Raw genomic sequence first — 14688 nt, 5'->3', positions numbered from 1 at the left:
TTATTCCCGGTCCGTGAGTGATTACGCCGTGATGCTGATGGGAGTTCCAGTTCAAAGGGCTTCATTTGTAACTCAGAGAACAAGCCTCTAATAGAGTGAAATTCCTGTTAATCAACTCTTTCAGTAGCATTGAGTTTTGGAAATCTAATTTGTAAAGGGTTTACTAAGCTTTGGGCCATTCCAGTGTTCACAATGTTCTTCAAGTCCCATTCTTTGTGTTGACAGACAGAAGTTTCCCACCAGTTTTCCCTGTCTCAGCAAATGGCGCCTCCCATGTGCTTGGAATAAAATGGACTCACAGGTGTAGAAAACAAACTTATGGTTACCAAGGCGGGCGGGGGGGGGGGATAAACTGGGAGATTGGAATTGACATATACACACGACTGTATACAAAAGATAACTAATAGGAACCTACTGTATACACAGGGAACTCTATTTTTTGCTCTGTAATGACCTATATGGGAATGGAGTCTAGAAGAGATTGGATATATGTATATGTGTAACTGATTCACTTTGCTGTACTAACACAACATTGTAAATCAACTATACTCCAATTTAAGAAATTAATAATAAAAAAAAGGACTCAAAAATCGAGGAGACGTCCGTGACGGTTTTCCATATTTAACCATCATGTGGAACCTCAAAGATCTATCCAGAATCCAACCATTTCAACTCCATCTCACCTGGCAACACCTGAGCCCAGTGGCATCATCTCTTGCCAGGGTGACCACAGTGACCCCCTGGCCAGTCTCCTTGCCAGTTCTATGACACCCATCCTTTTTATTTCCTTCATAGCACTTAGCACTCCAAAATCATCTCGTGACCTTGTTGGCGAACTTATCTCTGTCCTCATGGGAATGTTTAGTCCCTAAGGGAAGGTCATGTTTGTCTTTATATACTTCTGTCTCCTCACTACCTAGAAGACAACTTGACATCTGGTCGATGTTCAATAAATATTTGTTGAAAAAGAAGCATCAGAGAGAGGGACAGAAATAACTATTTGAGCCACTTTGGCTTCCTAAATGGATATGGTCTTCTGAGAAGTGTCCACCTCCATCTGTCTCCTTTTCTCCATCTTCCCACTCCTTTTCTTCCCTTCTTTCTTTTGCTTTCCCCCCTTTCCCTCCCTTTTATGTTCTCTGCTCTCCCATCTTTTTTTTTTTTTTTTTATGACGGTGCATTTTGGGTTGTTCCATGGGTGGTAAAAGGAGCAAAAAGAATGTTCTCCTACAGAGATGCACACGGGACTCAGGCGCAGAGAGTGCGTGAAGGGGCATCATTATATCGTCATCTCAGTAAACATACGATCATAAACAGACTTGATGTTCTGCAGATGGCTGTTGAATTAATAAATGGAAACAGGACAACTAGACAAAGGGGATGTGGGGCGAGCATTCAAGGCCAGTGAGGATAAAGGGGAAGGTAGGGAGAGAGACGGGGAAACGCTCTGTGGGGCCTGGTAGGTCCTATGATGGACTCTTGACTTTTCTTATCAGTATTTTAAAAAATTGAAGTATAGTTGATTTACAATGTTGTGTTAGTTTCTGCTGTACAGCAAAGTGATTTAGATATATAGATAGATGTATATACATCTATATATACATACATTCTTTTTTTGGTTTTTGGTTTTTTGTATTTTTTTTTTTTTTTTGGCTGCACAGCGCCACATGTGGGATCTTAGTTCCCCAAACAGGGATTGAACCCGTGTCCCCTGCAGTGGAAGCGCAGAGTCTTAACCGCTGGACCGCCAGGGAAGTGCCTATATTCTTTTTCATAGTCTTTTCCATGATGGTTCATCACAGGAGATTGAATAGAGTTCCCTGTGCTCTACAGGAGGACCTGGTTGTTCATCCGTTCTCTATAGAATAGCTTACATCTGCTAGCCTCAACCTCCCACTCCATCCCTGCTCCGACCTCCTCCTCCTTGGTAGCCACCAGTCTGTTCTCTATGTCCATGATTCTGTTTCTGTTTCATAGATTCTTTTTTGTCATATTATAGATTCTACATATAAGGGGTATCATATGGTATTTGTCTTTCTCTTGACTTTTTATAAAGACCTTATCTTTGTGTGAGATGGGGTTTGAGGAGAGAAAGGTCTGACAGGTATTTTAATGGTCTTCCTCTGACTGCCGTGTTGAGCAAAGACTGAAGGGGGAATAAAGTCAAAAGCCAGATTCCTTAGGCGTGTGCTGCAGTAAATGGTAGCTTCGGCCAAGGATGTAGTTCTGGAGGTGGACTCGGTGAGGATGGTCATATTCTGGATGTGCAAAGGGAGATCTGAGAAGATTCACTGAAGAATTTCACGTGGGGTATGAAAGAATGATGGCAGCAAGATTTAGAACTCAGAAAACAGAAAGCATAGTCCATTGGTGGATGAATGGTTAAAGAAGATGTGGTATACATATACACAATGGAATACTACTCAGCCATAAAAAAGAATGAAAGAATGCCATTTGCAGCAACATGGATGGACCTGGAGATGATCATACTAAGTGAAGTAAGCCAGACAAAGAAAGATAAATATCATAAGATATCACTTATATGTAGAATCTAAAATAAAAAAAAAAAAAGATGCAAATGAACTTATTTCCAAACAGAAAGAGACTCACAGACATAGAAAACAAACTTACGGTTACCAAAGTGTGGGGGTGGATAAATTAGGAGTTGGGATTAACATATACATACTACCATATATAAAATAGACAACCAATAAGGACCTACTGTATAGCACAGGGAACTCTACTCAGTATTTTATAACAACCTATAAGGCAAGAGAATCTGAAGTATATATACATATATAACTGAATCGCTGCGCTGTACACCTGAAACTAACATGATATAGTAAATCAACTATACTTCAATTTAAAAAAACCAAAAAACCCCCCAAAAACCCCCCAGAAAAGGTAGAGTTACAGCTATTTGAGACTGAAAAGCTTTAAGGAGTAGCTCTGGTGAGCACAGAAGGATGATCATTGAGAACAGAGGTCAGAAAATTTTGACATTGGGCCAAATCTGGCCTGTTGCCTCGTTTTGTAAATAAAGTTTTATTGGAACATATCTATGCCTATTCAAGTATTATCAGTGGCTCCTTTTGAGATGCAACACCAGAATGGAATAGTTGCCACAGTTGTATGGCCTGAACTATTTACCATCCATCCCAATAAGACCTGTGGTCTGTAGCACTGAATTATAATTATTTACGAACTAAGTGTTTTAAAATAAAAATTAATGTCTTTATAAAATTTTAAAAGTACGCTACGTGCGAAAACTTAGAATAAATTTGGGAGTGGCATTTTGAAAACAAGACATTTTCTAGGCAAACTTCACATTCAAATCTTAAGTGTCTAGATATGACTTTTTAAATAGGTGACCAGAGTCTGCTTTTAACTGTAGGATCTACATTTTGAGATGAGAGAATGGCTTCAACAAAAGGACAAATGGATCCTTTTTGTCTTATTCACCGCCCCAAGTTTCCTCTGTGAGAAAAAGAAGGAAACTTTCAATTGTCCCTTCATTTCCTTGTAGTAACATTTCCTGACACCTTTTATGCTACATCAATATCCAAGCTCATTGAAAACTCTAATAAAATAACCTTATAATTTTCTTCTCAGGTGAAATGAGAAAAAAATAATGATCGCAATATTATTATAGATACTGGCACAATTATATTTGTAGCAGCTCTGACCTCCTGGTGAAAATGCAGATGAAAATAATAGCTCAGCTTGTGTTTGTCTCCTGAACAAATGCAGTTTACTGGGTCCCTGAAGGTTCACTGTTCACCCGGGGGTGATTGGGCTTTTTTCTCAGCAGAGATGGAGAGAAGGGACCTCTGGTCTGAGATTTTGGCAAGGGTACAGGTGAAGGAGCTGTTAGCCTGGATCTAGTGTTTAATCACTTCCCAGTGGCAGCATGATTTGGAGCTATAGTCTAGACAAAACAGAGTTCTCGTAGGATGAAATCTCCTTAGATGTTAATGAATCCTATGATTCAGGTAAGGAATTAAGAAAACAGGTGATCCATTCTTTTGCAATTTGAGTTTGCTTGTACGAATGGAGAAAGATAATAATTTGTTCAACATAGTGAATTGATAGACAATAAAAAAAAGATGGAACTTTTCTCTAAATTGAGGGGAGGTTCAAAGAGGTTTCTTTGTCTAGCAAGATACAGGTCTGTCCTGAGAAATCAGCCCACTTAGATGCTTAAAGATTCAGGCAAAGAAATTATAAAGTTGCATGTAATATCATACAGCTGTGGAGACAAAAATAAATTTATATCTAGCAGTTTCTTTCGTATGCATTTGATTCTTGAAATGCTATTCATAAATGCTGGATCAGCATATTAGAATTATTTTAGATTATAATAATTTAACAAAGCATTCACTTTGTATGTTAATCTCAATAGACATGCCCATTAAGGAAAAAGGTGGTAAATAATTTATCAGATGGAAAAAACTACACATGTTAAAATACATCCTGTTACTTACATTTTTTAATCATGGAAGGTTGGATTTGATCTTAACATCACAGTGTTCCTCTGGGCAAGTTAATATGGGAGACATGGAGTTTGGGGTGAATTTTTACTGAGTTCTGCTTCTTGCTCTTTTCTTTCAGAGTTTTTTTTTTACAGTGATAGAAATTTCAAACACTTGGGAAAAAAAGTTGCGGTTCTCTGTCAGATTTGCCCAAAATGACATGCTGACTTCTTCACTTAATACATTTTTTATAAAAATGTCTGAACTAGACAAGTTATGCTAAGAAGAGTTTTTGTCCTCGGTGGGGTAGGGGATATGACAGGTTCAGGTGTACATTCAGACTTGTCTCTGTAATGATGTGACATCATGATTTAACTCCTTGCACTTAATAGCACCCAGGTTAGTCAATGAGAGTCAGCTCATATATTTGTATTTATTGTTTCTAAGCCTTGGATATGAAGAATAAAATGTTTGTAAACATTCGTGTACAAATATTTTGAGGGAAATATTTTCAAACCCCCTGGGTAAATATCAAGGAGCCATCTGTTGAGAAGTCTGCTGACTTCATATCTCTGTTTCTTTATACCTGATGTTTCTTTTTTCTGTGACATCCTTTAATTTTCCTGTGTATCACTGATTTTCAGCAGTTTGATTTTCATGTATCTTATATGATTTTTTTTACATCTTTATTGGAGTATAATTGCTTTACAATGGTGTGTTAGTTTCTGCTTTATAACAAAGTGAATCAGTTATACATATACATATGTTCCCATATCTCTTCCCTCTTGGCGTCTCCCTCCCTCCCACCCTCCCTATCCCACCCCTCCAGGCGGTCACAAAGCACCGAGCTGATCTCCCTGTGCTATGCAGCTGCTTCCCACTAGCTATCTGTTTTACGTTTGGTAGTGTATATATGTCCATGCCACTCTCTCACTTTGTCACAGCTTACCCTTCCCCCTCCCCATATCCTCAAGTCCATTCTCTAGTAGGTCTGTGTCGTGATTGTTTTAAATGTTTAGACTACTTTGGGAGTTTTGAACTTCCTGGAACTGTAGGGTTTCAGTTTTTATTAAATTTGGATAATTTTTGACAATTATTTCTTGGAAATTGCTTGATTTGGACATACACACACACACACACACACACACACACACATATATTTTATCTTTTCCTTCTTAGGCTCCAATTATATGTATGTTAGACAGTGTGATGCTGACTCCCAGGCCTCTGACTTTTTAATTGATTTGTTTCAGTCTCTTTCTTCTTCATTTTGAATAGTTTTCAATATGTCTTCAACTTATTTTCTCTTGAAATGTGTGATCTGCTGCTAATCCCATCTTTGCGTTTTTTAACTCAAACACCGTATTTTTCATCTCCTGAATTTCCATTTGGGTCTTTTATTATACCTTTTCTTTGGCTGCCCTCCGGTAGCTGACTCACCAGCTCTAGGACTTTCTGTTTACCATGCTTCTCCTCATGCCTTTCCTCAGTCTGTCACACAGTCATTCTCTCTGCCTGTCTCTGACTCTTTCTGACTTCATTTCAGCTTACATGTTCTCTTGCTTGTCCTCTCTCTCTCTTCTCACTGTCTCTTTCCTCTCTCTTCCAATCTCTTTGCCTCTCCCTGTAATTTTCTGTCTTTATCTTCCTCGCATTCCTGCTCTGCCCTCCCCTCGTCTCTCCATCCATCCACGGATAAGCCCTGACTGAAAGATTGGGAAGCAGCCCAAGGCTCCAGCCAAGGTCCTCACTTGTCAGTGAGGTCACAAAGGCACCAGCCAGCTCACAGTAAAAAATGCACAGAAGGGTTTATTTATATTCAAATAAAATCCTGACCGTGGACTTGAGTTTGGGGTTTTAATTGACCAGCTGTCATTGGCTTGCTGATTCTATGGCAACCGGAAGCTTCATTCAATTTTAATTTAGCCCAACATGTATAAGGAGCTGTATTTCAGACAACAGAGGAAGCATTGCAATGAAGCAGGTCTTTGGTGAAGGGATAATAGTAAGGTTCAAGATAGGAATTAAAGAAAATACTTATGTGATTATTATTTGCTGTCACAGCTCAGTTGTGTAAAGGAGCAGAGCCCACTGGATGAGCAGAAGCAGAGGACACAAGAATGCAGAGAATACAGACCAAGGTTCAACTCACAGATACTCTCTCTCTGACTTGTTTTTGTCTTCATGACTGTCTTTAACGTCCTATGTCTCTATGCTTCATTGTTGTGTCTTTCTCTCTGTCACTCTTCAGCTGTCTAACTTGTTTAAAAATACGTATAACAATTATACCTCCATAAAGTGGTTTTTAAGAAAAGTTTTTTAAATGCAAAAAAAAGTGTGTTTTCAAACTAATAATAGAACTACCATATGACCCAGCAATTCCACTACTGGGCATATACCCTGAGAAAACCATAATTCAAAAAGAGTCATGTACCACAATGTTCATTGCAGCTCTATTTATAATAGCCAGGACATGGAAGCAACCTAAGTGTCCATCGACAGATGAATGGATAAAGAAGATGTGGCACATATATACAATGAAATATTACTCAGCCATAAAAAGAAACAAAATTGAGTTATTTGTAGTGAGGTGGATGGACCTAGGGTCTGTCATACAGAGTGAAGTAAGGCAGAAAGAGAAAAATAAATACTGTATGCTAACACATATATATGGAATCTAAAAAAAAAAAAGAATGGTTCTGAAGAACCTAGGGGCAGGACAGGAATAAAGACGCAGACATAGAGAATGGACTTGAGGACACGGGGAGGGGGAAGGGTAAGCTGGGATGAAGTTAGAGAGTGACATGGACATATATACACTACCAAATGTAAAACAGACAGCTAGTGGGAAGCAGCCGCATAGCACAGGGAGATCGGCTTGGTGCTTTGTGACCACCTAGAGGGGTGGGATAGGGAGGGTGGGAGGGAGACGCAAGAGGGAGGGGATATGGGGATATATGTTTATGTATAGCTGATTCACTTCGTTATACAGCAGAAACTAACACACTGTTCTAAAGCAATTATACTCCAATAAAGACGTTAAAAAAAAAAAAAGGGTGTTTTCTCTACCTTCTCTCGGGCTCTCTCTCCCTGTTTGTCTTCTTCTGCCCTAATTAACCCAGGGTGTTCCGTCTTTCTCTGTCCAATCCCAATGCAACAGCATCGGGTCCATTCTAACTGCTTCCCTAGCCATCCTGTGACTCCTTCCTCCCTCAGTGAAAAAAAGCCAGGTTCTCATGAGTCACCATATATGTATTGATTTGCCCAATCCTACGACACACTAAATGATTTTGGAATTGCCAACTCACATTTCTGTGAAAAAACAAAAAAACAAAAAAACAAGCCTACTAAGTGGACTTTTTCCCAGGTTTTGTTTTTGGTTTTTGTTTGGTTGTCTTTAAACTGAGATGACAGAGTCAAAAGTGATGCGTTCAGTTGTTACTCGTGATCCCTACGTTTTCATCATTAAAACAGCAGAGGTTGCTTCTTCCTCACACTCCATGCCCAGGTCGGCTGGGTCCTCACTCTGCATTGCCCTCACTCCAGGACCCGGGCTGACACAGTGGTCACCATCACTGGGGCAGAGAGAGGGCCAGCGAGGGGTCTTGTGCTCTTGGAACTTCTGTTTGGACATGAGCACGTGACTCCACTCCGTTTATTGCCCAAGCACCAAAACTCAAAGGGGGCAGCAAATGCAATCAGACCACATGCTCGGAAGAACAGGTGGACACACCTGCCTCATATGTCAGAATCCATTTGAAATTTATTATTTTACAGGTGAAAAGCCTGAGGTACAGGAGATGGAGTGACCATCCATCCACCTTCGTTCTACCTTCTGCCTCGTGTTCTAACACACACACACACACACACACACACACACACACACCAGTTCACTAGGCAGCTCCCTCACTGACAGACATTCAGAGGCTGTTTCTGACACATCTTCCTGTTAAAACTGACGCTCCAGTGGACATCCTTGAACGGACTTCCCTCTGACTACCTTTTTCTTGAGTTCCCAGAAGCTGAAGCCCTGGATAGTTCATATTCTTTCCTATTTAGAGCCTCCACGTACCTTGAGTCCTGTGTAAAATGGAGATGAAAACAGATCCACTGATGAACCTTTGTTCATGAAGATTATATGGGATGATATATCCCTGTAATAATTCCTGGCACATACCAGCTGCTCACTTGTATCAGAGCAATTATTTTCTCTCTCTTGAGTGGTGGTGCTGGTGACAGCATCGCGGCGCTAAGGTCTAGGATCTGGTTTTCTCCGTTGCCTTTGCATTGGCTGTGGGTAGTTCAACGAACCCACTGGGGCTTCTGTTTCTACACATGGAAGAAGGAGTCATTGCTACCTTCCCTTCTTGAAGGCAGATTTCTGAAGCCAACATAATCTTGCAGTTCTTCTCAGCCCAAAGATCTCTCTGAGAGTCAGTGGTCTCCTAAGATGGAAACTCAACAGAAGTAGAGTCATTTACACAGACATAGAGAACAGACTTGTGGTTTTCAAGGGGGAGGAGTGTGGAGGAGGGAAGGATTGGAAGTCTGGGATTAGCAGATGCAAACTAGTGTATAGAGAATGGATAAACAGGGTCTGACTGTATAGCACAGGGAACTATATCCTGTGATAAACCGTCATGGAAAAGAATATGAAAAAGAATATATATGTATAACTGAAATTTTGCTGTATGTCAGAAATTAATACAACATTGTAAATCAACTGTACTTCAACTAAAAAAAAGTACAGTCATTGAAAACACTGTGACCATTGACCATCTAAGCAACGTAAAGAGAGATGGAGGGATTGTCATACTTCTGGGCTACAGGAGCCCTGAGGGTGGAAGCATTCTTCTGACCTCCTTGTACGATGCTGCTCCTCCCTCTGGCAACATGTCAGCTGGTCAGAGAAGCTGTTGAAGGTGTCCTGTGCTAGCTTCTGGTTCTGCCAGGTCCCTTCTCCTTGCCACAGAACTCCTGCCGCCCACTTTCTCCCACTGACACACCTGAACTCAGAACTGACAGGGAGATCTCAGCCTTCCTACTACTCCCTGCATTCACGTCCCCAGTGCACGAAGGGGCAGGAAGTACATTGTCTCTCTACTCAGAATAACATGCAATCTTAATGGAAATCAGTCCCCATAAAAGGACATAAACATGCTTTCAAGGTGTAAAACCGGAGCTTGAGCACACACACAAAATACACTTGTCTTTTGGTAGATGGTGAAACTTTGGAAGTCTCTGACACTATGGGATGATTTGAGTAAAATATTTAACGTGGGGCAATTGTTTACTCAGTGTGACAAAGATAGGTAGGAATTCTCTTTGGCATTCTTGAGAGGTTGCTGGTGGACATGGGGAAAAACAGCGTAAACATCTCAGCCCCTTGTGAACAGGCTGAATTAGGTGAACGTGGATGCAAAGAAAACTGTAAGAAAAGCATAAGCTTATGATTTGGGGTGGGGGTTGAAAGCTAGTCACTTTTCTTTGAAACTCAGTTTGGGATTATTATTGCAGGATCCCCTTTAAAGGCAGTGAGCTTCTAGTGAGAATAGATTGATGTTTAATCTTTTCTGTTTCCCTAGCGCTACTGTAAGCCTGGATTCATACTGTATTAGTAAGAAGTCTTTCAGGTTCAAATATCAAAACAGAACAAAACAAAACATGTAAAAAAACAAATAAAAAACCACGTATACTAAGTCAACTGTTTATGTAGCTAAGTTTCTAGGGGTGATAGGCTTCAGGTAGAGCTGGAACCAGGAACTCAGTCATTATTGTCTGTCTCTGTGGTTCTTTGTTTGAGCATCAATTGAAATAGTCACTCAGGTCAAGGGGATGCAATGAACTGGCCAGGTTTGAGTCATGTGCCCGCTGGAGTGGAAGACGTCACCACCACCAAGGTACACGTGCAGATGGTCCCCGACTTACGATGGCTTGACTTACAGGGGTGAGAAAATGACATGCACTCAGTAGCAACCTTCGAATTTTGGTCTTTTCACGAGCTATCAACACACGGTACCTCCTCTCTTGTGATGCTGGGTACGAGCCCCAGCTGTGCAATCTTGAGTGTCAATGACTGATCCAAGGGACTTCCTGGCGGTCCAATGGTTAGGACTCTGCACTGCACTTCCACTGGAGGGGGTGTGGGTTTGACCTCTGGTCGGGGAACTAAGATCCCGCACGCTGCGTCGTGAAGCCAAAAAATTAAAAAAATACAAAAAAATTTTTTTTAAATAAAAAAAATACATTTACAACCATTCTGGTTTTCATTTGCATTACAGTACTTGATATATTACATGAGCTATTCAATGCTCTAGTATAAAATAGGTGTTTGTTAGATGATTTTGCACAACTGCAGGCTCACATAGGTGTTCTGAGCGTACATAAGCTCAGATAAGTTAAGCTCTGATGTTTAGCAGGTTAGGTGTATTAAGTGCGTTTCAACGTAATGATAGTTTCAACTTAGGATGGGCTTATTGGGACATGAGCCTGAGAAAAGAAAATGTCACCTAGTGAGATATGGGGCAGTCATTCTGGCTTATACATGAGTTCACCTGGATTTGATGCTAACTAAAAATAGCCTGTGTGTGGCCTATCAAAGAGACATTGTAGATAACTAATGAGAACCTACTGTGTAGCACAGGGAACTCTACTCAGTGCTCTGTGGTGACCTAAATGGGAAGGAAATCCAAAAAAGGGGATATATGCATAGCTGATTCTCTTTGCTGTACAGCAGAAACTAACACAACATCGTAAAGCAACTATACGCCAATAAAAATTTAAAAACAAGGACATTGTACGCTGCTTTAATTATTAAAGAAAAGGGCGCATTGACCAGAAGTAAAGAATGTCCATGTTAAAAATAAATATTAAATGCCTCCCTTCCTAGGACGCCAATGCTGGTGTTCCTTTGATGATAAGCCCCCCTTCCCAGGTGCCAAGGCCTTGCTGTATGTGCTGTGCCTGTACGTACCGGTCTGTTTTTATTTTTATTTTCTTGAAACCTTGAAGAAATGTATCCCTGACATGATATAAAACTGTGCTGAAAACCCTGCTTCTCTGGAGCAGCTTCTCAGAATCATCTGGGAAGCAGGCTTCCAGGCTAGTCGTCAGTTTGGCTCAGGTAAAACTCTTTTCTATTCTTCTTGATAGCTTATTGATTATTTTCCTCAACAAACCCCATTGTAAGCCAAAGAAGATCTATACTTCTGCCAGGAATGTGTGGTACCCAGATGAAAAATGTAAGGTTGTTTTTAAAAGAAAGAGGTGGAGGGAATTCCTTGGCAGTCCAGTGGTTAGGACTCTTCCTGCTTTCACTCCAGAGGGCGGGGGTTTGACCCCTGGTCGGGGAACTAAGATCCCGAAAGCCGTGCAGCTTTTGGCCAAGAAAAAAAAAGGAGAAGAGATAGTGACTGGGCGTGACGTAGCAGGGAGATACATGCTGGGCGGGAAAAATGAATAGCTTTCCGATATACACAAACATACATGAAATTGAATGAGTTGTGTTGGAAGACGTCACGGAAAGGATGTGACCGCCAGCTGACCAGCCAGCTTGAAGTAGCCTGCTGAAGACCCCACCCGGGGCTCACGGGCGTGCCTGGGGCTGACACGCGCCCTCTTTTCTCCCGCACAGGACACGGAGGTTCTGAACAAGGCCATTCTCACCGGAAAGGTTGTTTCGGTTCCCGTCAAGGTCGTGGCCGTTCAAGAGGACGGTTCAGTGGTGGACGTGTCGGAGGCTGTGGAATGCAGGTCTGCGGATGAAGACGTCGTCAAGGTACGGCGGGCTTTACCTCCAGATCCCCAGGCATTCGGTCCTTTCCCTCCCTTTCTGTCTCGGGGCTGCTCTGAGCATCCCAGGCTCCGAAGGGCTGAGACCGGGGTGAGGATGCTGAGGACGGAGGGAGTGATGGCAGGGACTCGCCTGGAATCAGAGGAGGCTGCACGCGCCGTGCTGCTTCCTTCTCCCGGTCTTAATCTTGACCGGAAACAATTCTCTTCCCATTCTTTTGCTCATAGGACAATATTTCCTGAATTTTAGCCAGCTACCTGCCATCTTCGCAATTTTTGCCAACTTCCTGTGCCAAATAATATAATTTACTCATTATATTTTCTTTAAGTGCCTCACTTTTCAACCTTAAATATCTTTATTGTCTTCATTAGAAGACAATAAAATCCATGAGCTTGATGTACTAACTTTTTCTTAATATACATAAGAATAAACGACTATTAACTTTTTAAAAAGTCCATCCATGTGCCCCCTAACTTCACTTGGGTACCAGTGGGACACAGCTCACAGTCTGGGGAAATCTGGCCGTGGCACATTTCTGCTGCGTCCTGCATCCTAATTAGCTGGATTTAGGACTCCGTATTCAGCCAGGAACCGGCCCACGATGTTTTTCCATGTCTGTGCAGGGGTCTGTTTGAATCACTGAATTTAGAGTTTCTGCCCGTTTTTTCTTGGCGCCCTGATCAGCAGTTCCCTCTTGCAGCAGAGACCCCGAGAGAAAGGACTTCCATCTTCAGAATGATCCTTCCTCCTCTAAGCTGCGAAGAGAGCTCCCAGGTCCTATGTCTTCGTTCAGTTTAGGAAAACACAGCACCGCTGAGTTCTTCCTTCTTTCTGCTCTGCGGCCTCCTGTTCAGAGGTGAAATGAAACTTGGTCCCCGTCTGAAGAACTCTGTGGTGGACAGAAAATCCTGCAGGGTTTTCCCTGTGGCGGAAAAGATCTGGAAGGGATTCCTTCCTTCTTACAGTGACCTGCAGGAGGCTGTGCCTTAAGCCGGAGATGGTTTTGATAAGGAAGAATTGATGTGTCTGTGAGGCCTAATTACAAACAAAATTCTTAGGAAACCCCGATTTGACATCGCCTTCTTTCTGGGCGGAATGTTAATTCTCCCCTCGAGACAGAAGGTGGACTGGCTTCAAAGGACACACAGCCTTGCCCTGGGGCTCCTGGCAGGCCTCGGACTCTGTGGGCAGGTTTGATTAAACAAATCTAAAGCCTTCGATATTCTGAGTCTAGAAAGATCTGAGCCAAGTCATACAAACTCATCTGCACAGAATGAAAAATATTGATTCATTGCCCTTGGTTGCCTTTGAAAATGCCTGTTACTTACCATCCCCCGTCATTCCAGGAGGGAGACATTGGGATGGCACATGGAGGTGGCATCTGTGTGATTATGCCACCCATGGCTCAAACAGATGGCTCAGCTCTGTAGACCCCTCAGCCTTGTTCCCTCCCGAGAGCCTGGTGTGGAGCCCCCCGGGCGGGACCTCCACTGTCCTGCCCTGGAGAGCTCTACCCTACAGAGGCAAGCCCAAGTTCATGGATCCCATCGTTGCCGTGTACTTGGCTGTCTCCCCTTCGTAGAAATATACTAAAAGTATCCTCCCCTGAGCCCGAGAGAGAAGTTGCTTTGGAAGGCGTAGTTTCTGGCTCAGCGGTCGCTTTCGTGGCCTCATGAAGATGGGGCTCTCTTCTAGCGAACTGTGGCCTGATCTTAGCAAACGAGAGCGTGCAGATCCCCAAGTGCAGAGCTGCTGTAAGACGTTTCTAGGGGAGCCCAGGCTCTGTTGCAAATCCTGGCGCCTGGGTCAATTGAGGGGGATTCACTAAATGGCTGTGATGCATTTGTCGCAGCTTTCGTGTCAATATTTGTCATAAATTTTGTCATAACGCTAAGATGTACAGCGTCGTCCTCAGAGCTGCCCGCTGGCCTGGGCATCACCCCAGGGGCACCTAAACACGTGGGTGCTCATTAGCACCCCAGGGAGAGACCCCCTTGGTCTGTGGATTTGTCAGCCGGTCACTTCCTCACGGTGCAGGAAACGCTGTGTGATTCCCCAGGGAGAGTCTTGCAGGTTTCACCAAAGATCGTCGTGCGATGGCAATTCTGAGCGTTGGGGTTGTGACTTAGGTAAGGGACAAGGTATAAATTCAGGACGGTGTTAATTGTAGTGATACACAAATTGGCTTCTTCGACTTGGGACCGTGTGACATCGGGGGAATAAATCTGAGGACATAAAGGATTGTGAAGGGCTGGAACCTTGGCGAGATTGGAAGCGATCTGTGTCCCATTTTAAGTGGACAAGTACTTCTGTGTTAAGAAAAAACATACATAGAAGATGCATATTAATTGCATGTGTGTGTGTGCAAGAAACCTTGGCCGTTTTGTTCACAGTGAGATCTGATGAAGCAGCTGTGTTTTTTAA

The 14688-nt window shown here is 42.4% G+C and overlaps 1 long non-coding RNA gene across 1 annotated transcript in view; it reads left to right on the top strand.

Moving 5' to 3' along the window:
- The first annotated feature begins 12104 nt into the window (after positions 1–12104).
- Positions 12105–14688, top strand: part of LOC125961323 (uncharacterized) — a 155798-nt gene continuing 153214 nt past the window's right edge. Inside the window, exon 1 of the long non-coding RNA XR_007471917.1 lies at positions 12105–12249. This is a non-coding gene — a long non-coding RNA (uncharacterized LOC125961323). The remainder of the gene's footprint in view (positions 12250–14688) is intronic.

The sequence above is a fragment of the Orcinus orca genome, chromosome 15 (genome assembly GCF_937001465.1).
Source record: "Orcinus orca chromosome 15, mOrcOrc1.1, whole genome shotgun sequence".
Taxonomy (NCBI): domain Eukaryota; kingdom Metazoa; phylum Chordata; class Mammalia; order Artiodactyla; family Delphinidae; genus Orcinus; species Orcinus orca.
This window is presented reverse-complemented; position numbering and strand designations above follow the sequence as displayed.